Source organism: Barbus barbus, assembly GCF_936440315.1.
Source record: "Barbus barbus genome assembly, chromosome: 4".
Lineage (NCBI taxonomy): Eukaryota > Metazoa > Chordata > Actinopteri > Cypriniformes > Cyprinidae > Barbus > Barbus barbus.
In genome coordinates this window covers 36,586,651-36,606,876 of record NC_136732.1, presented here as the reverse complement: position 1 = coordinate 36,606,876, position 20,226 = coordinate 36,586,651, and the positions used below count along the sequence as shown (strand labels likewise).

Genomic DNA, 20,226 nt, shown 5'->3' with positions numbered 1-20,226 from the left:
CTGTCTGTCTGTCTGTCTGTCTGTCTAATTGTGTGTGTAATGACCATACTTTGTGATGCTTTTGTTGTCTTTGACACTGCACTTCTGTTAGCAGCCACAAGGGTGCACTAATTATATTATTTTCATCCTTCAGTTTTCCTCCTTGCTTTTTTTTATCTCTGTGGAGAAGTAGTTCAGCTGAAGGACTGTTAGTGCACCATTAATGTTTCAGAAATGCTAATCGCCTCCTCAGAGAGCGTTGTGTTGTTTTCAGCAAATGCTGTCAGTGGCAGTTCAGCGACACTGTATTCAAACAGTCAGACAGTAAGATGAAAACAGTTTCAGTTTTTTTTTGTCTATTACAGTGAATAAAGGCTGGCAGAAATATATATCAAATATATAAAATTGTCCTGTTGAGTTTTCAGTGTGCCCTCTACCTTCCCCTTGCAGCCTAGTATAATTGTTGATCTTTTTGCCCCCTTTTTTCTCCCTGTTTTTTCCCTGCCTTTCTGTGCTTTCCTGCTTTAAAGTAAAGTGGTGAAAGATCTGAAATAGGATTTACTTGGTGAACTGAGTTCACGTTCTTGTTTGTATCCTCTCTTTAACCTCCCCAACTGTTCCTTCGCCCCCATGAGCCTGGATCACTGCCAGTGGCTTTTCCATCCACGCATTGTTTTTCCTGCTTTTATCATTTCCGAGTTGTTCCAGTGAGCGCGTCCCATCCAGTCCTGTCCGCGGAAGCTCCTTCCCAACGCAATGACTTGTTTTCAGCCACACTCTCCTGGAAGCAGGACAGATTCAAGATTCAAGATTCAAGAGTTTTATTTGTCACATACACAATTATACAGAGTATAACCAGCAGTGAAATGTAGGTCAGGTCCGCTCCAAGGACAGTGCAATTATAAAGTATACAAATATTAAGAAGAAGTACAAACATAAAATAAAAGATAAGATAAGATAGGATAAAAAATATAAATATAAATGTGCAGGTCAGTATGTTGTTGACAAATAGTAATGAGAGGAATGTGCAAAAAATAATGTGCAAAAAGTTGTACAGGGTATTTGAATAGCAGCAATATGAGGTAGAGAAAAATTATGAATAGCTTATTGATATATGATATTTACATGGAGAAAAAATTATGAATGAATAACTTGTTGATATGGTGATATTACATGGAGTCAAGTGATATTATGACACAGAGTTAGAGTTTAGGAGCCTGATGGCCTGGGGGAAGAAGCTCCTCCTAAGTCTCTCAGTTTTTGCCATCAGGCTACGGAAGCGCTTACCAGATGGAAGCAAAGTGAATAGACGGTTACCAGGGTGATTAGAGTCCTTGAAGATTTTAACAGCTCTACTTTTGCAGCGTTTGAGGTAGATGTCCTGCAGAGAGGGGAGAGCAGACCCTGAGATGCGCTCAGCTAAGCGCACAACTCTCTGTAGTGCTTTGCAGTCCTGATTGGAGCTGTTTCCATACCACACTGAGATGCACTGAGTCAATACACTTTCTATGGTCCCTGAATAGAAAGTTTTCAGGATTGCTGGTGAGACCCTGAATTTCCTCAGCTGTCGCAGATGGTACAGTCTTTGCCTGGCTTTCTTAACCTGTGATTGGATGTGTGTAGTCCAAGTCAGGTTCTCGGAGATGTTTACGCCGAGGTACTTGAAGCTACTCACTCTCTCCACAGGGGTCCCACTGATCCTGAGAGGAGAGTAGGGCTGCTGCTGTCTCTTCCTAAAGTCCATGATCAGTTCTTTAGTTTTCCCCACATTCAGTGAGAGGCAGTTGTCCTGGCACCATGATGTGAGTCTCTCTACCTCATCCAAGTATGCGGTCTCATCGTTGTTGGAGATGAGGCCCAGAACCACAGTATCATCAGCGAATTTAACAATGGATGTGGAGCTGTGAGAGGACACGCAGTCATGCGTGTAGAGAGAGTAGAGCAGGGGACTCAGGACACAGCCCTGTGGGGCTCCTATGTTCAGAGTGATGGAGTTTGAGGTGAACTGGCCAACTTTCACCACTTGAGGTCTGCCGGTGAGGAAGTCTTGAATCCAGTCACAGAGTGAGGAGTTTAGGCCGAGGTCAGTGAGTTTAGATGCCAGCTTGATGGGGACTATAGTGTTGAAAGCTGAGCTATAGTCAATGAATAGCAGCCTTACATAATTCCCATTGTTGCTGTCCAAGTGTGTGAGGGAAGAGTGGAGAACGTGAGAAATGGCATCGTCCGTGGATCTATTTGGGCGATAGGCAAACTGAAGAGGGTCCAAAGTATCAGGGATGGAGGAGCAGATGTGGCTCTTTACAAGTCTCTCAAAAACCTTCATGACTATAGATGTGAGGGCAACTGGGCGATAGTCATTCAGGCAAGAGGGTTTATTGTTCTTTGGCACAGGGATAATGATGGATTTTTTTGAATGAGGTGGGAACCACGGAGGTAGCAAGGGACTCATTAAAAATGGAAGTGAACAAACCAGCGAGCTCCGGACAGCTCCGGACAGCACGGAGAGTGTGATTTCCTTTTCTTTCTGTGTCCTGTATTGTTCATCCAGCCCAGTGCTACACCGAATATTGGTTCACTGTCCATTTTCCTCCCACAACAATCTTCATGTAATATTTCATTTAATTCTCCTGACTGCGTGATATACAATATCTACTTACAGATAGTTTGTGTTAATCCACCAACCATATCAGCCAAGGTTTATAGAGAGCATCATTTATATAGTCCTCATACACTCACCCTAATGTTGTTTCAAATTTTATATAATTTACGAATCATTCTTTTCCTTGCAATTAGAGTAAGAGATAACCAGAGCTTTAAAGACTCCGAAGGTGCAAATGAATCTTAAAGTGCCCCTATTATGGGTTATGAAAGGTAATTTGAAAGGTTGACATGCATGCAAGGTCAAAAAACATTCATTGTCTTATAATATGGTCAACGACTCACAAACGATTCGTTTAACGATAAATTTTTCCAAGCCCCACCTTTGTGTGATGCTAATCTGCTGTCATTGGTCGATTGGTCTCATTTTAATTTCATCATGTCTGTAATGCCTGATAAAGCATCGGTGAGCGCAGTGCTGCTTTGTGTACAGCGTTACCGGGGAAACCGCTATTTTTACTGCTCCAAAAGCGCCACCTAGTGGCAAATAATGAATTTGCATTTTCATTCAGACCAAGTGCGCGGGCAATATGCTAATGTTTCATGTTGACGTCAACATGAAACGGCTTGGGATTTGTTTGAAAAACACGACTCGTTTTAATGATTCAGAGTCGACCTTTTTAGAGACAATGACTTTATACACGGTGCTCTTTCAGAATTAAAACTTGGCAGGATGTTTTCATTCACTTAGAGCTGTGTTACACACTGCTTGAAAGGTAATTTTTAAAAATCCATAATATGGGCACTTTAACCATTGTTCATATGATTTGTATGCTATATTGCTGTATTGTATTACTCTTCTGGAATGATACTATAGTGGGTTGTGTGAAATGTATTTGTTATTGAACAAAAAAAGACGTTGTGAATCATTGAGAAACGGGTCAGTCCGATTCATGAATGAACCATTAAAAGGATGGTTCTCCCCAAAATTGATATTCTGTCAACATTTACTCACCTTCATTTCATTGCAAACATATGACTTACCTTCTTCGATGGAACACAAGAGATGATATTTTGAAGAACATTGGTGCCCACTGACTTCCACTGTATGGACATAATAACATTTAGTCATTTCTTAAAATATCTTCTTTTGTGTTCCACAGAAAAAACTACGTCATTTAGGGGCTGTTCACACAGTTCAACGCGAGACACAGTTCTCAGGAATGGTTTTAAAAAAGTGCAGTGCCAAGTGCTTCCTCTGCCATGTTGCCATCAAATAAAAACAATCGCCATGCCAACTTGCTACTGTAAACAAAAGCTCACAAAACTTGCCCCACCTTCGGGGTCTTCTGATTGGTCCACTGTTTTAGAAATGACATTGAGCAGCGCTCTGTGTAAAAGTTTGAATTCTTTTAACTTGACACAGCATCTTAAAAATGCGTACTCGTGAGCGAGATGCTGCAAAAGACACGAGCGCAGCGGCGTCTAGCAGGTGTCACTCTGCATTTATCCCATCCAAAGTGCACACACACAGCAGTGAACACACACCCGGAGCAGTGGGCAGCCATTTATGCTGCGGCGTCCGGGGAGCAGTTGGGGGTTCGGTGCCTTGCTCAAGGGCACCAAGTGATTCATTGAAAAGATCTGACTCAGAAGATCTGTTCATGAAGAATCGGACATTGCAGCTTCTCTCATAAACATACTAAGGAAAGGTAGGATGTATATCAACATTTTCAGTAACTAAGTTAAACTTCAGTCTGTTCAGACAAAACGTTTTTAGAAGACTAGAATATACTGTAGTCCACATGTTGAATTTTACAATATATTTATGCTACAGTTTTTTTTTTTGTTTTTTTTTTAAGAACATGAAAGCCCCAGTCAATGTTATTTATTATTGGTTTTATGGTCTATGAAGCAAGTATTTGTGCAGTGGCGTTTAAGTAGTTGTGCAATGTGACTCCTGATGTACTTGTCTTGTGCTGCTCCCCTGTATGGTATGTTTTATTTGTGATATGTGATTTAGTTATTTGTGTGATTTGTAATGCAGCATACACTAAGCCCAAGAAAACTTTTCTATAAGGGGACAATAAAGTATATTGTATCGTATCATAGTCCTAGTTCGTGTTTATTATATCAAAAAGATGGCTAGGATATTCTTCAAAAATTCATCCTTTGTGTTCCACCAAAGAAAGTCCTGCAGGCTTGAAATGACATAAGGGTGAGTAAATGATGGAGTGAACTACTCCTTTAAAGCAGAGGGGTAAAACTGGATTCTTGTCCATTAGATTTGTGCTGGCTATTAGAGGTTTGCTCTTATTTCATACTGATGTGTGTGTGTTTGCACAGCCGTTCTGATCTTACATATGCTTTCATTATTCACGCTTGTTTTTTTTCTCCTGCAAAGTACCCCACGCTTGTGCTGTACAGTTTAATGGGCTTAAGATAAAATCTAGTGTCTTTGTCTTGAATGACTTGAGCTGCAATTACTGATGGAGCTGGAGGGGAGACTCGCCTCACATGATCTCATGGCAGTCCAGATGGATAGTCTTGGTAACCCGCACTGGAGTTATTCTCCAGTTGAAACATTTCAGGGGTTTTTTCTTTTTTTCCTCTCCCCATTTTTTTGGTCAGAATGAGTTCCTGGAACAGGAATCTACATTTCCACCCTAATGATGGCAATCAATGCCAAGCAACTGCTTCCGTTCCAGTGACTGAACAATGACCTTTGACCTCCCCAGCCATCGTAACCAGTACAATTACAGTAATCACCAGCATTTTGAGAGGTTTTAATTGCATACAGGTAAACATGCGTGCACACACACACACTTGCTGCTTATTAGCCTCCCCTAATAAATAAGGGACACGACCTTTGTGCAGTCTTTAATAAATATTGTTACAATCTGTTAATGCATTTATTCTTGTCTAGTCTTCCTATTTCAGATTATTTGCGTTAAATATTTTCTTAATCAGTGGATGGACTGGAGGAGAGAATGGATGAAAGAATGAGCGCATTCAATGGATGAATTCTAGAATTAATGGATAATAGATCGGCTGTGTAAGTGAGTGTATAGGTGGACTGATGGGATGAATAGATGATTGAGTGGATAGATTGATGAATAAGAGTGAGCAGATGCACCGAGGGGTGAGTGAGTGAATACACTGCTGTTGGTGTCATTAAGTTTGTTTGTATGTTTATTTGTTTTTTGTTTTTCTTATTTTTGATTAATTTATTTTAATTAATAAAATATATTATTTAGCAAGAATACATTGAAATTGTCAAAAGTTACAGCAAATATATGGCATTTATAATATTGCAAGTAATTTATATTTCAATGGTGTTCTTTCAAACTTTCTGAAGACATAAAACAATTCCTTCAAAATTCTAAAAAAATCACATTTTGCACAAACATATTAAGCAACACAACTGTTTTCAAGATAGATAACAGTAATAATAATAATACAAATGTTTCTTAGGAACCAAATAGATAAAGGAGTGGAAGGAAGAACAAATGGATAAATGAGAATAAATGGGTGAAAAGGTGAATGAATGTAAAGGTGAATGAACTATTAAATGGTTAGATGACTGGATTGGTGATTTTAAAAATGGATGTGAAATTCTAATATGTGTGTTGCACGGAAAATTCTGACTGTGACTGGGACATATGACGGTAAGGAGTGGATGGAGTGTAAAAGCTAGAATATGCAGTGTGTATGCGCTGGCTTTGACACTCCGTGTGTTAATAAGCTGCTCTGACTAAGTGTGTTTGTGTGTGCGCATCTGACACACTCATATTCAAATGAGTCCCTACATCTTTTGTCCTGTTCTGATTGGCTGTCGTTTGGGTCTTGAGCCCATCAGTTCAGTCACTTAAAATGAGAACTGTATCTGTCCACAAATGGATCTCATGAGAAGTTCCCAAATAATTCCTATAACAGCTGGAAAAGGGAGCATTCATTCATTTGAGTGTTATTATCTCATATAGTGTGACTCCACCTCCTTTGCTTTGTTAAGCACTACCTTGTCATCTCTGAATGAGTGACGTGTCTCCCCGGGCTCACTGCCATCCTCGTCACTCTCTCTCGTTCTTCCAACTCTCTCTCTCTTCTTGTGGCACCTCTCCTCTGCAGGCTGGAAATAGTGTTTAAGCAGCCTGGGGGGGCCACAGACGTGGGATATAATTGGAAGCGTGACACCACCTCGTTTCCTGTCTTAGGTGACGCTGTGACTTCCACATGCGCCATGATCTACATTTCTTTTGACTCTCCATCCCCATTCCAACCTTCTCTTTTGCTCCTCCTCCTCCTCCTCCCCTCCTCCAAAATCTCTCCTCTCACCTCTTCTCTCATCTTGAGTATCAGTTTCTCAAGATCACTGGAGTAGATGCTTCAGATCAGCAGCAGTTTGCTTGAAATTCAGAGAACATGTGGAATTGGATTTATCTGTTTGTGAGGAGAGAAGAGGCGAGATCTGTTTTTGGATGAAAGCGGTGAGGACTTTGCCAATCTTCTTGTTTCTGATTATCACTTATACTTGTGCTCATTGATTCGGTTACACTTGTTTTGTCAAGCATCACTGTTTCTATTGCTCATTCTTAGGGACAACTCCAAAACTATTCAACTTTGGTGTATAACACATCCCGCGTTGTTATGATACGGACGTGAACGATACCTCAAATTGTGTGGCTTGTTATTTTCTATTATTTTGCTTTGTAACATGCAGTTTTCACCTGGAAGATGTTAAAATGCGCAAAAATATCCCTTTGATATTCTATGGATTGACCTAATATGTTTTATTTTTAAATGTTTTGAGTTTTTCTATTAAAATAACTTATATATTATGCTTTTTCTAATTATTTTAAGTTTCATCAACTTACAGACTCCTTGCAGTTCCTCGATGAACCTCTAGGGGTTTGCAAACCTCAATTCGAAACCCTTTGGACACCACTCACATTTTCTTAAAATTGTTAAATTATAGTTTTCTTTTGTTGTTTTTTTTGTTTGTTTTTTATGTAACTACAATTTGCATACAGAAGATGTACATAGAATGGACATATAAAATGGGACTAATGGCAATTGTGGACATAGTCAAAGATGCACTGATCTCCAGTGCAAAGCTTTACATATCTTAACCGCATCATTTGAGGATGCCTGTTGTCGAGTGCTATTTGCTCCCTGGTGCCACCCTATCACCAGGGACATAAATGAGCCGTCACTCCTCGTTAAAATAGAATCGCATTACATAAAAATCGTGACGGATGAGTTTTGACGGGTATTGGGAGCGTGGACCGACCAGCTGTTGTGTTTTGTGACAGAACCAAAACAAGAAGCATCTACACAAGCAAGTGTGAGAGAGACATTTGAATGTGCTGTTAAAATGCATGGCATTCAGGAGGGCATCAAAGTTCTTGCTGGTTAATAGCATTCTGAGAAAGTGACTTCTTATATAATTATCACTGCTGATAATTATGATTTAAGAAAAATAAGTGTGTGTCAGCTGTTTATGCTGATAATGGTTTTCTTTTTTTTCTGGTGATTGTTTTAGCTTGTTAACTTCCTCAGGTGTTGTTTCCTGCAGATGCCTAATATAGCTAACTGGATATTCCAAATGCATTAATATCAAAAAAAAAAAAAAAAAGGTTTGCGAATGTGTGGTTTTGACAGATGTTCTGCAGAAGAAGAGTGCCTCAAAATGCAGCCCAAGGGAAACTGTCTTTCAAAGTTTAGTTCTCACAGCTCTAAAATAACTGGATCTGACCCCGCTATCCTGCAAATCATGCTTCTGTATTTTTGAGACCTGGGATAAAACATGTTTTACCCTCTGTTGGGATTAAATAACTTCATTTTGAAATTTAATCATTTAATACACTACTTTTGACAGAAATGTTGACATTACCTGTTCTTAGATCTTAAATAAAATGAATAAATTAATTAATATTATAAATCAATATGTACTTGTATATAAAATCATACTAATAATATAATTTCACAAGTTAATATAATATTTATATATTAAATATTTGGTGATATTTCACAGGATTGTCCACAGAGCTCAGCAAAAACTGCAAAATATCCAAGTTTGTGTTAACCTGGACATCTAAATGTAAACACATTTGTGCAATTGCATCTTTTCAACATGAATTCGTTATACCCCTACATGAATATTATACCCCAGAGGAGTATGAATTCACTCTGCAATAACTGTTATGCAACATTGCCATGAACATTCCGTCACCTCAGCCAATCACAGCATAGAATCCTCTGTCTACACTGGGATCTTCTAAAGGTGTCTTCCTGTAAATGAGTGTTGGGTTTCCTGTATTAGCAGGTGTCTTGGCAGTTCTGGTGCTGGCGAATGTGAAACCGTATGACAGCATGAGCAGGAATGGAGAAGCGCTGTCATTATATTAGTAACAGATCGCTGAAGATCTGTCATCTTTAGACCTGTTCATGTGGGAGGCTGTCTGGTAATCGTAGGGATATCTTTAAAATACAACGCTTGTCACTTTCCAGAGCTGCCACGAAATCTTTCACACCTTCTGTGACGTGGGTTATCGCCTTCTATGTGCCAAGGCTTCCTCTGCCTACTCAGTCTGGAATAGACAAAAAAAACGGTTTCTTATATGAGGGTTAATACTAGCACATTTGGCTGCATCTTAATTTAAACAATTGGTGTATGTGCTCTTGTTATTATCTTATGCAAATCCAAGAGATGGCACAGTACCATTTGAAATCACGACCTTACAAGTCTTTTACTTTCCTACAAATTTACTTTTCACACCAATCTAAATGTATCTTCTGCTGTTTGTTTGAAGCTTTCTGACTAGTACTTTTCTTAACTAAAAAGAGCCCAAAGGAATATCAGAATCAGAATGAGCTTTATTGGCCAAGTATGTTTACACGTACAAGGAATTTGTTTTAGTGACAGAAGCTCCACAGTGCAACAGAGAGACGGCAACAGGACAGGACACAGATAATAAAGAATAATATACAAATATCCAAATAGGCAATGTACAAAAACAGCAAAAACACAATATATAATATAGACAATTATGTGTGTACAGGTCTGATATGTGCAAATTTGAAATGAGGAAAAAAACAAAAAAATAGATAAATAAAAATCAAGCAAGTGTGGGGAATAAATAATAATTGTGTGTGTTCCGTGTTTTATTGTCAAGTGTTCATGAGATGGATTGCCTGAAGGAAGAAACTGTTCCTGTGTCTGGTCGTTCTGGTGCTCAGAGCTCTATAGAGTCGACCAGACGGTTACAGTTCAAAGAGAGAGTGTGCTGGGTGTGAGGGGTCCAGAGGGATTTTACCAGCCCTTTTGCTCACTCTGGATAAGTACAGCTCTTGGAGAGTGGGGAGGGTTGTACCAATGATTCGCTCAGCATTCCGGGCTAACCTCTGTAGTCTTCTGAGGTCAGATTTGGTAGCTGAACTGAACCAGTATATTTTGGAGTGTTCACATACCTCACTATTTTCACTGGAATGAGGGACTCTCAAAATGTTTTTCTCTTTTGCTTAAAAATTCTTGGATGATAAAAATCCATCTGGAAGTGTAAAGTCGCAAATCATTTGTAATAATTGTGGCAGGCCCAGAAATTTGACTTTTCGAATTTTTAAAGTAATATTTGAGGTTATTTAAAATGTAGAGGTATAATTCTACCAAAAAATAAAAAACAAAATCATCATATTTTAGTCAGTCATTTACTGACCATTCAGACTGTCATTCAAAACTTTTCTTTTTTCTATGAAACAAAATATATTTTAAAGGGATTGTTCACCCAAAAATGAAAATGTTGTCGTCATTTGCTGACTCTCATGTTGTTCCAAGCCTTTATGAGTTTCTTTCTTATGTTGAACATAAAAAGATATTTTGAAGAATGCTGGTAATTGAACAGTTCAATTAGGGCTCGCTGCAGCCCACAAGATCCAGGGGGCGTGGTTGGATCCACATCTAGGGGGTGGAGATTGGTAGGTATAGGGGTGGAGATGGGTGGGTTTAGGGATCAGGGGGTGGAGATGGGTATGTTTAGGTATATGTAAGGTGGGAGGAGTTGGATCTTGATCCAACCACGCCCCCTGGATCTTGTGTTCTGCAGCAAGACTCTCCTCGAACAATTGATGGTCCCCATTGACTTTCATAGTATTTTTCTCCCCTACATATGGAAGTCAATGGGAACGAACAATTGTTTGGTTCAAAATGTTCACTTTTGGGTGAACTATTCCTTTAAAAGACGTCTGTGTTTTTTGTCCATTCACTGAAAATCAGTGGGGTGAAGTGTTGTTTTTGATCCCGGTGACGTTCTTTGTAAAGGCAAAAACATTTGAAACATTCGTCCAAATATCTTCTGTGTTCCACAGATGAAAGAAAGCTGTACAGGTTTGGAACAGCATAAAGGTGAGTAAATGATGACCAACAAAGCAATTAAACTCTATCAACAGGTGTTGAATGCTGTGGATTTGATTGTAAAATATGTTAGACAAAGATGTACTGTAACAGTGCACTCTAAGTCCAAGAATCCAGAAATTTTAAAAAACCAGACCAGTGTTCTGCTTAATTTTGTATGTTTAAGTATAGATTTCTCCCCTCCAGTGGAAGTAGGGTTGTCTCTTTTCTTGTTTTCAGCTGTTGTTTCTTGGGTTATTTACACTCAAGTATTCCCCACTGTCCAGACTCACACTTGATTTGGCAAGATAGTTTCCAGAATCAGAAGATGCTAGAATCCAGAGCGTCACTGTTCCCATAATGTGCATGTTTTATTTGTTAAGTTTTTTTTAGAGAATGTGGGAAGTCTGTCTTTCTCCCTGTACCACATGTTCCGTGTTCTCTCAGGGTTTCTGTCACGGGAAGTCAGTAGGAAGTGCTGTAGTTGTGTCATGTATGTTAAGGAGTCAGTACTCTGTAAGCTTCTTTGTAGGTTCATTCTCAGAAAAAAAGAGCAGTAGCCTTTGTGGGATGTCTTTACATTAGTCATGTCTCATTTTTTCCTTAATGTGTTTGCAGTTATTTTGAAGAGATTTTAAATCAAAGCTATGAGACGTGGCAGAGTATGAAACCTCATTTTAACCACATCTGCATTTAAAACACACTGCATTGTTTTGATGTTGTATTCTGTGTTGCGTCTGCATAGCAGCTGTAGATTTTCTAACAATAGACATCATCCCCTGAATGTAAATTTGGTCTGTGTACATGCTCCATTTCTCAATAGACTGACTGACCCAGACCCCCTTTCTTTTTTACACAATTGTTAGCAGTACGATAAAAGCTTTGTATTCACTTATCAGCAATATTTTGAAAAAAGAACGTATGGCATACAAATGTTCTTGAAAAAATGTGTTGATGAGTATAGAGGTTTATATTGACTGTTGTCTCTCTCTCCTTAACTACAATGTATTTGCATTTACATTAATTTGATACAATGCATTTAGTGTGTACATGCATGTTTTTACATTGTACTTATATATTAAAAAAATACCTGCATGTAATTACATCGCCAAGTAATTTTTATTATTACAACGTTGACCCATCCCATACACCTTAATTCACCCTTAAAATTACCCATACCACCAAGCCTGTCCCTAACCTTACCTGCATCCCACCTCAATAGCTTCAAAAGAATTACAATACATTGTACTTATTTTTTGATGCAAGTACATAGTAGTTAAGGCCACCTAATATAAAGTGGGACTGAAATAATAAATAAAATCCTGTTTTAGAGCTAGTTGTGGTCAGGGATGGAATATCTGATTAGAGTGGAGGCCATCTAATACGGAAATGATTGAGCATTTTGGGGTTATAGTGAAACGTGACCTACTTGGACCAAACACCATCACCCCCAATGGAATACATCTCTCGGGGCCGTAAGGGTCAGAGAGGAGCGACCCCGGCCCCTTTGGTTTAAACAGCCCCGTGCCTGTGACCAACAAACAGCGTAATCCGACCCCCAGCCTTACACACTTCGTTAAGCACTACCATCTGTTTTTCTGCTTCGCTCCTGCCTGTCACTTTTGTTCTCTTCTCCGTTTGTTTTGGGGTCATCCTGACCGTCTCTTATCTCGGGTCCCGAAGATGTTAATGACGTTACAGTCTATACATGCACATAGTGGAATAGGGGGACCTTTTCTTTTGGAAACTAGAAGCTGGCTTTCCTCAAAGTCACTTCTGGCTTGGCCGGGATTCTTGACCTGGATATGCTGTGGACCGTTAAGCCTAACCCTTTCCTAAACTCTCGTTTATCATTTTTTCATTCTCTGCTTGTGCAGGCCTTGCATGTGTGCTTGCGACACATGCCCTTCCAACATTTTTAACTGCACTGAGCCGGGAAAACAGAACGATGGGTTTAGTGGTTTCTTGCTGCTCTCGCTCACCCCCTCCCTCCTTTTGTGGTGTTTGGACTCAGACTCTTCAGACTCCTCATGGTTCCTGTTAAAGCTCGAGCCAGCGGTTTCTCTGAAGCGCAGCAGAGCAACCAAACCACCGTCGAAGTCTTCTCCTCCCTATTCACTGACAGCCACAAACTGTTCTGAAGGAGAAAAGCAGCAGGATGCTCATTTTCCGCCGAGTCCTTGCGACTGCAAGAACCCTGAAATGAACAGATCAGACTCTCCCTTCTCAACATTCTCCTGTGGATCTGGACCCCAGCTGTAAGCAGGGAAAACCACTTGTTTGGATTATGGATTTCACTTCGCCGGTCAGGAAGGCGTGTGCCGGGACTAGGGCCAGATGCACGTGGCAGAGGAGGAAGCGGTCGCGTCCGTACGACTGCACAGGACGAGCCAGCCTAGGGGCGACAAGACCGAGTCGGACCTCTTCGCTTTTCAGGCAATGGATGTCTCACTTCTGCTGTACATCTCGGGCCTGTACGTCCAGTCTGAGCCTGTCTGATCAGTCCCTGCTGCAGACAGGATGCTGCACCAGTCCCAGAGGTGCACAGGGTATCGTTGGAGATGGAAGAGATGGACAGACGGAGGTGTACGGAGAGGAAGTTTGGGTGGGAGAAGTTGAGGACGATCAGGAAGATGAGGATGAGAACGAGGAAGAAGAACAAGATGATGATGATGATGATGATGATGAAGAGGAGGAGGACGGTAAAGAAGAGAAAGGTGAGGTGGAGATGGAGAAAGGGTTGTCTTGAAGGAAAGATGATTCTTGCTATTCAAGAAGACGACTGGAATGTTGAACGCTTTTTACTCTATCCGGCAATAACGCACGTGTCGACTCTTTACCTTTGATGCATGGAAATGCGATGCTCCTGCGCGGGCCGAGTGTCAATTAGAATGATGGCAATGGACTGGAGTCCCGTCTGGGGTGTAATCTGTCTCGATTAAAGGGGATCTCAGAGTAGATGAGATGTATGCATGGCCGGGGTGTGAATGGTGTGAGCTGGTGGAAAGGAAGCGAGAGCGATGATTGATTGACGCCACTGTGGCCTTCAGATGGCAGTCATCATCAGTATCGCTTACCTTGTTGTGGTCACACAGGTTTTGTTCACACTGCAGGGCAAATAAAAATTTTCAGTCAAACTTTATCCTTTTTTCAGTTCAGATTCAGTGCTTTTGCACTGCTAGTAAAAAAAACTCTTTGGATTTGTTTTAAAGGTCATCAACTCACACTCGTGTCGTTTTTAAACCAGACTTCTGTGGAAAACAGAAAAAAAAAAACATTTTGAATGTTGGTAGCTGAACTGTTTTGGTTACCATTGAAGAGAAAAAAAACACTGACATTTCTCAATGTCTTCTTTTGTGTTTCATACAAATACATAAAAACAAGTCTTAATATCTTATTCTGTGTTGCTCAAGTAAATTTATCTTGCTTTAAAGACTGTTTATTTTATTGGAAAACAAGTCAAAAGACTAATTAAACTCTCATTAAGAAGTCATTTGTTTCAGTGCATAATAAATGTTTATTTCTGTTGTCACTGCGGGTACATTTAATGACAACAAATTACAAGAAAATAATTGTGATGGATTATTCAAACTGAGACATTTCATTAAATTATTTTAATCAGATTTCAAACAGGGTTTTTTTCAATACTTTAAGACTTCTGAAAAAATGATTTCATGTAAGTTTTCAGAAATACTGTAGGAAAAACAAAAATGATTTGAGTCTTGTAGGCAAAGACAGTGCAGTTTTGCTGCCTGTTTGAACAATATCATGTTTATATTTTAGAATTTTACAGTTGTGTGGTTTTTAGGACATTTTTCAGGTTTCAGGCTGCACTGAAACAGTCAGTTTATGACTAAATTGTGTATTGTTGGCATCGAATGTGGCTTATGACTGGGAAGGTAAAGGAGCTAGAAAACTTGCTTTATACAAAGGAAATCTGATTAATCTCAGTACCATGTAAACCAGTGTGGCTTAGCCGTCTCAGCTGACCACTTCAGTTCTGGAAAGCAGACTCAAGTGTTTCCACTCATTTGACACTGCATTTTTCATGCTTAAAATGTCTCACAATGACAGACCAGCTTTTTCTCTGGCCTATTTATTTGGCCAAGAATTTGTTTGCAAGGCCCTTTGTTGTTCTTTTTTTTCCTTGTGCTTCTATTTCGAAACCGCCAGCACAGCCGGTCCGCAGCTTGGTACTTGGCTTGTTAGTTGTGCCGCCCAGTTCAGACAGCCACCCTGTCATCGTCTTCTCCTCCCTGTGAGCCTCAAAGCTTTGCTTGGTTAACTCAAACCAGCTTTGGGACGTTATTTTCGGACATGGACTTTTTTTTGGAGTGGCATTGCTTGCGGGCAGATCTAATTCAGCCCATCCGATTGTGCTTGGTGTCTCCTCTCTCTGTCTTTTGTTTCTCTCTGTTTTTTTTGTCTCGGACTTGTAACCCAAAGGTCGCGGGTTCGAGTCTCAGGTACGGCAGAGATTGTAGGTGGGGGGAGTGAATGTCCAGCGCTCTCTCCACCTTCAATACCACGACTGAGGTGAGACCCTTGAGCAAGGCATCGAATCCCCAACTTCTCCCCGGCATTGGCTGCCCACTGCTCCGGGTGTGTGTTCACGGTGCGTGTTTGTTCGCTTCTCACTGCTGTGTGTGTGCACTTGGATGGGATAAATGCAGAGCACAAATTCCAAGTATGGGTCACCATACTTGGCCACACGTCACATCCTTTCCTTTTCCTTTCCTTTGTCTATCCATCCATCCATCTGTCCTAACGTCCTATCGTTCTAACATTCTGTCATTCTAGCTTTCGTTCTGTCTATCTTTCATTCTATCTGTCCTTCTGTCTATCTGTTGTTCTATCTATTCTTGTATCTATCTATAGAAATGTCCTGACAAATACTTAGAATAGCTTAACTCTTTATAACACCCTAGCATCACAGCAGCAACTTTTGCCTGGGTTTGCACCATAGTTTAAATGTAAATAAACAGATAAAATCTAGTTAGAGTGTATAGTTGTCCAGGAAGCTCTGTAATGTGTGCTTGAGAAAGAGCTCCAGTGTGCCCAGCTGCAGTACTGTCACATTAGGCCGACTGTTGGCTGCCCCACAGTTAATGGGGCGGTATGCAGTCTTTTGCAAGTGTAGGAAACCCTGTGTCAGAGGCAATGGAATTATATTTGAATTATTAGATTAAATGCACCCTGCTTTGCTAACTGCAACCCTGCTATTATCAACAATTCCATTTTTTTTTGCTGTTACATTCTCTGCTGCGCTAGCAGCTTTTTGCATGTGTGGTTTTGTTAAAGGCCGTGTGCCATTGCTTGCCTTTTATACAGCAGTGATTTTTCCTCTGATTTTGAAAGCCCAGCAGTGCATAGCAAGAGCTGTAAGTCAAACCTGACACTGGACCCATCAGCATTTTCATTCCTATAACAGATGCAGTGCTGTAGGTTTTACAAGAGGCAGCGACTTGACGAATGACGAGGTTTAAACCCCTGCAGTGCTGATGTTTTTTGTTTTTTGTTCTCGTGAAAGCACAAACAGCACGTTTTCCCATGGGACTCTCCTACCCCAGGGGGGTCCGAAACAGGAAGTAGAACTGAATTGTTGCTCTGTGGTGGAGTTAAAGAGTGGAAATTTAAGCAGCTCCCATGGGGGTGTTACAGATGAGACGTACGACTTAAACATCTGAGGTTTGTGGTGACGTCACTGGTTTTGTCATTATGAATCGCAGACAGAAACCTCGAAGGCACTACAGTGTTTTTTTTTATTTTTTATATATATATTTTTTATTATCATTTACTAGGGCTGTTGATTGATTAAATAATGTAATCAAATTAATTGCATGATGTGCTGATTAATTCATTAAATTAAATAGTCACATTAATATTAATTATAAATGCCAACTTTTAATTAAAATTATATTAAACATTTATTTTAATTAATTTTTTACATTTGCTTTAAAAATTCTCTTCTTATTTGGCAAGGTGCTTACATTAGCATACACCGAAATATTACATAATACACATTTGTTCATTTTTTCTTACAATTAATTCTATTACTTACTATTTCTAATATTAGTATTTTTGTTACAGAACAGCGTTCATGAACATTTCATGAACAAATGTCATTTTCGTGATTATTTACATGTTCTGAATGAAATTGGTGATGTGGAAGGCAGTTGTCAGACTTGTTTGTTTTTAAAGCTGAATAGACTGGAAGAAGATCCCTATCTGATCTCAGCCATAACAGAACTGTTGGTCATGAATCACATAGTGTTGATCCTTTTTTACTGTTTTTTTTCTCCCACCCCCTGTGGCCTGTCTGATTATCGGATGGCTCATCATCACTCATACAGAAGCGCATTAATGCACTCTTTTAGCTGCGAGATTGTCATGCATGAGCACGCGTATATGATTGTTTATGCTTGTGCCTTAAGATATGTGTGTGGTCCACAAATGTGGATGTTTTTGAAATAGTTTCTTTTGCTTTCATCCTCAGGCTTACCTTCAAACCACTATTGCTGGCATGTTTGTGAATCATCAGGTCAGAACGGTCATATTTTTTTCTTTTTCTTTTTTTTTGCCATATGTGGGGCCAGAGAACTTTTGAAGACGCCCAGCATTTTTTGAAACGGATGACATTGTGGGACAAAATAATAAAAAAAAAGAGCACAGGAAAAACAAACCTTGCCGACTTTCTGCTTGTAAAGAACAGATTTTTCCACCAATGTGCTATTTCAGCTCCTGCTGGTGTCATTAGCGGGTTTCTGAACTTTATTATACGCTGTCACAAGTGACATACATCCCACCGGAGGTACAGGGAAACCAAGGAGCGATGGAGGAAAAATTTAGGAAGAATGTTTGGTTGGAGGATGACTGATTAGACAGATGCTTCTGCACAATCTTTAGTTGCCATGACACTTTTGTTGGGACTGCAAAAAAAAAAAAAAAAAGAAAAAAAGTGATTGCCTGAGACTGCGTGTGTTCAACCGAACGAATTCCCACTTGTCAATTCAGAGGCAAAAAAATCAAAACAGGAAACCAATTTGTAGGCTTTGTTATATTTTCTGGAAAAAGTATTGTTCTTTGCACAGCTTTAAATAGTTGCTGCGTAGACAACGACATGTGCAGAAGCAAAATGTGCAACTTGGCGAAAAAAAACAAACGAAGAAAAAAACGAACGAATAATGTGGCATGCGCTTGTTTTTAATGCTTCACTTTTACAAAACCTTTTTTTTTTTTTTTTACTACTTGGTATGTAACAAATAATACATTTGCATTAGAGGTATTAGGTTTAGTATTACTTTAGTTGACAGTAAGCTCTATGCATACAGCACCTAAATATTGAATTATATTGCATAATTTTGAAATAAAGAAACTGAAACTCAGAAAAACCATTTACTTCCATGTTCAGTGTTATTTTGATATTTATATACTTTTATACTGTGTTTTATTAATATTTTGAATTAGATTTTTTTTTCAGAGATGCACCGATTGACCGGCCAGTGATCGGAATCGGACGATTTTTCACATGACCAACCCGGATCGGTGACCGGCCAGTCAGTCTCACATCTTGCCGATTCCGAGCCGATCCTTGACGTCATAGCCACGCGCATACCCACAGTCGCGTGTAAACACGTCGTTTCGCGTGAGAATGAGTCTAATTTTAATTGCATTCATTGTAAACGGCAACTGATAATGTATTTACGTCGTGCCAGATGAGTGAGCGTGTTAAGTGACTTATATTTTAGACAAAATATTGACTGTTTTTGTTCAATTTCGCTGACGAAAATAGTTACGATCAAAGCCACAGCAGAACTGTTGTGTCTCCGAGCAACACAGTGGCGTTTCGTTACTGAATGAATACACATTTTTGAACGAATGGAGTGAGTCAATGATTCAGTGGCCCATTCATAAGGACAGTCACTTCCCTCGTTTCTGAATGAATCAGCCATTTGAATGAATCGGTTGAATTAATTAATAAATGACTCACTCAAAACAGACACTTGCCGCCACCTACTGGTGGTTTAGTCATTTAAAAGTATCATTGCATTTTATTGACATTTATTTGTGTTGTAAACATTTCTTTTAAAATTATTTATGCATTTGAAATTTTTTCAGTGTAAATGCTTTTATGGCACCTCAGCTTCATCAAACTGTCTGTGTAAATGCATCTAATGCCACTTCAGATGCAGCTTCTGTTTCCTCAACAGTGGAAAGATATAGTTTAATACAAATTTTATTTGAATAGTAACAACGCTACAAACAAAGTAAGAATTTGATGCGAAAGATTACACATTTAATAAGGTCTGGGGGAAAAATTACCATTTATAAACATAGTGGGAAATGACATGATTTGTTACATACCGCAACTCATTTTACGTTAACTATTTCTTCCTCTTTCCAGTCACAGAGCACTTTATTTCGAGAGTTGTTTAAGTGAGAGAAAATCTTTAACTTAGTCCAGATTGGGGGAATTGTAATGTTCAGTAATTTCTTTTATGTAGTAAATTGAAATTTGCATAGATTTTTGTTTGTATATGCTGTCAATTATAATTCTTAGAAAGAAAATCGGAATCTGCAAAAATCGGTATCGGCAAGTCACACTTCCAAAAAATCGGAAATCGGAATCAGCCAAGAATATTGCAATCGGTGCATCTCTAATTTTTTTATACACTTTTAAAAATAAAGGTTGTTTATTGGCATCAATGGTTCCATGAAGAGCCTTGAACATCCATGGAACCTTTCAAATGCAGAAAAGGTTCTTTATAGTTCTTTAGATTTTTTAAATGTTCTTCAAAATGGTTCATTTAAGAACTGTTCACTAAAGCTGGGGACACATTATACAACTAGCTGAAACAATCTAAAGGTCCTTGCACACTGAGTCCATAATTTTCGCATGCGTTTTTCATTTTTTTTTTTTCGTATTCGTCATCCTTTCCTATCAAAATGCATGCTAAGTATGCGAAAACGCAGAAAATCGAACCTGATCCGAATTTTTATGATGGACGAAAGTTTCGGAGACCGTGTGTAAATGTGATTGACACAACTTGAGGTCATATTTATTTTTTAATGTGCAAAAATTTCGAACTCCGTGTGCAATGGCCTTAAGACTGAGCTCAACACACTTAACAACTGTTTCCATCGACCGGAACAGATTTTAGTCTTTAACAATCAGAAAGGAGCACAAACCTAATGACTGAGTCACTCCACTACACAGCACACTGTGTACGACTGCCGCGTCACAACTGGACAAATTC

The 20,226-nt window shown here is 39.4% G+C and overlaps 1 protein-coding gene across 1 annotated transcript in view; it reads left to right on the top strand.

Annotated features, from left to right (window-relative positions):
• Positions 1-20,226, top strand: part of LOC306862984 (protein TANC2-like) — a gene marked incomplete at its 3' end in the record, with an annotated part of 172,425 nt that overhangs the window by 105,065 nt on the left and 47,134 nt on the right. The gene's annotated exons all lie outside the window — the stretch shown is intronic.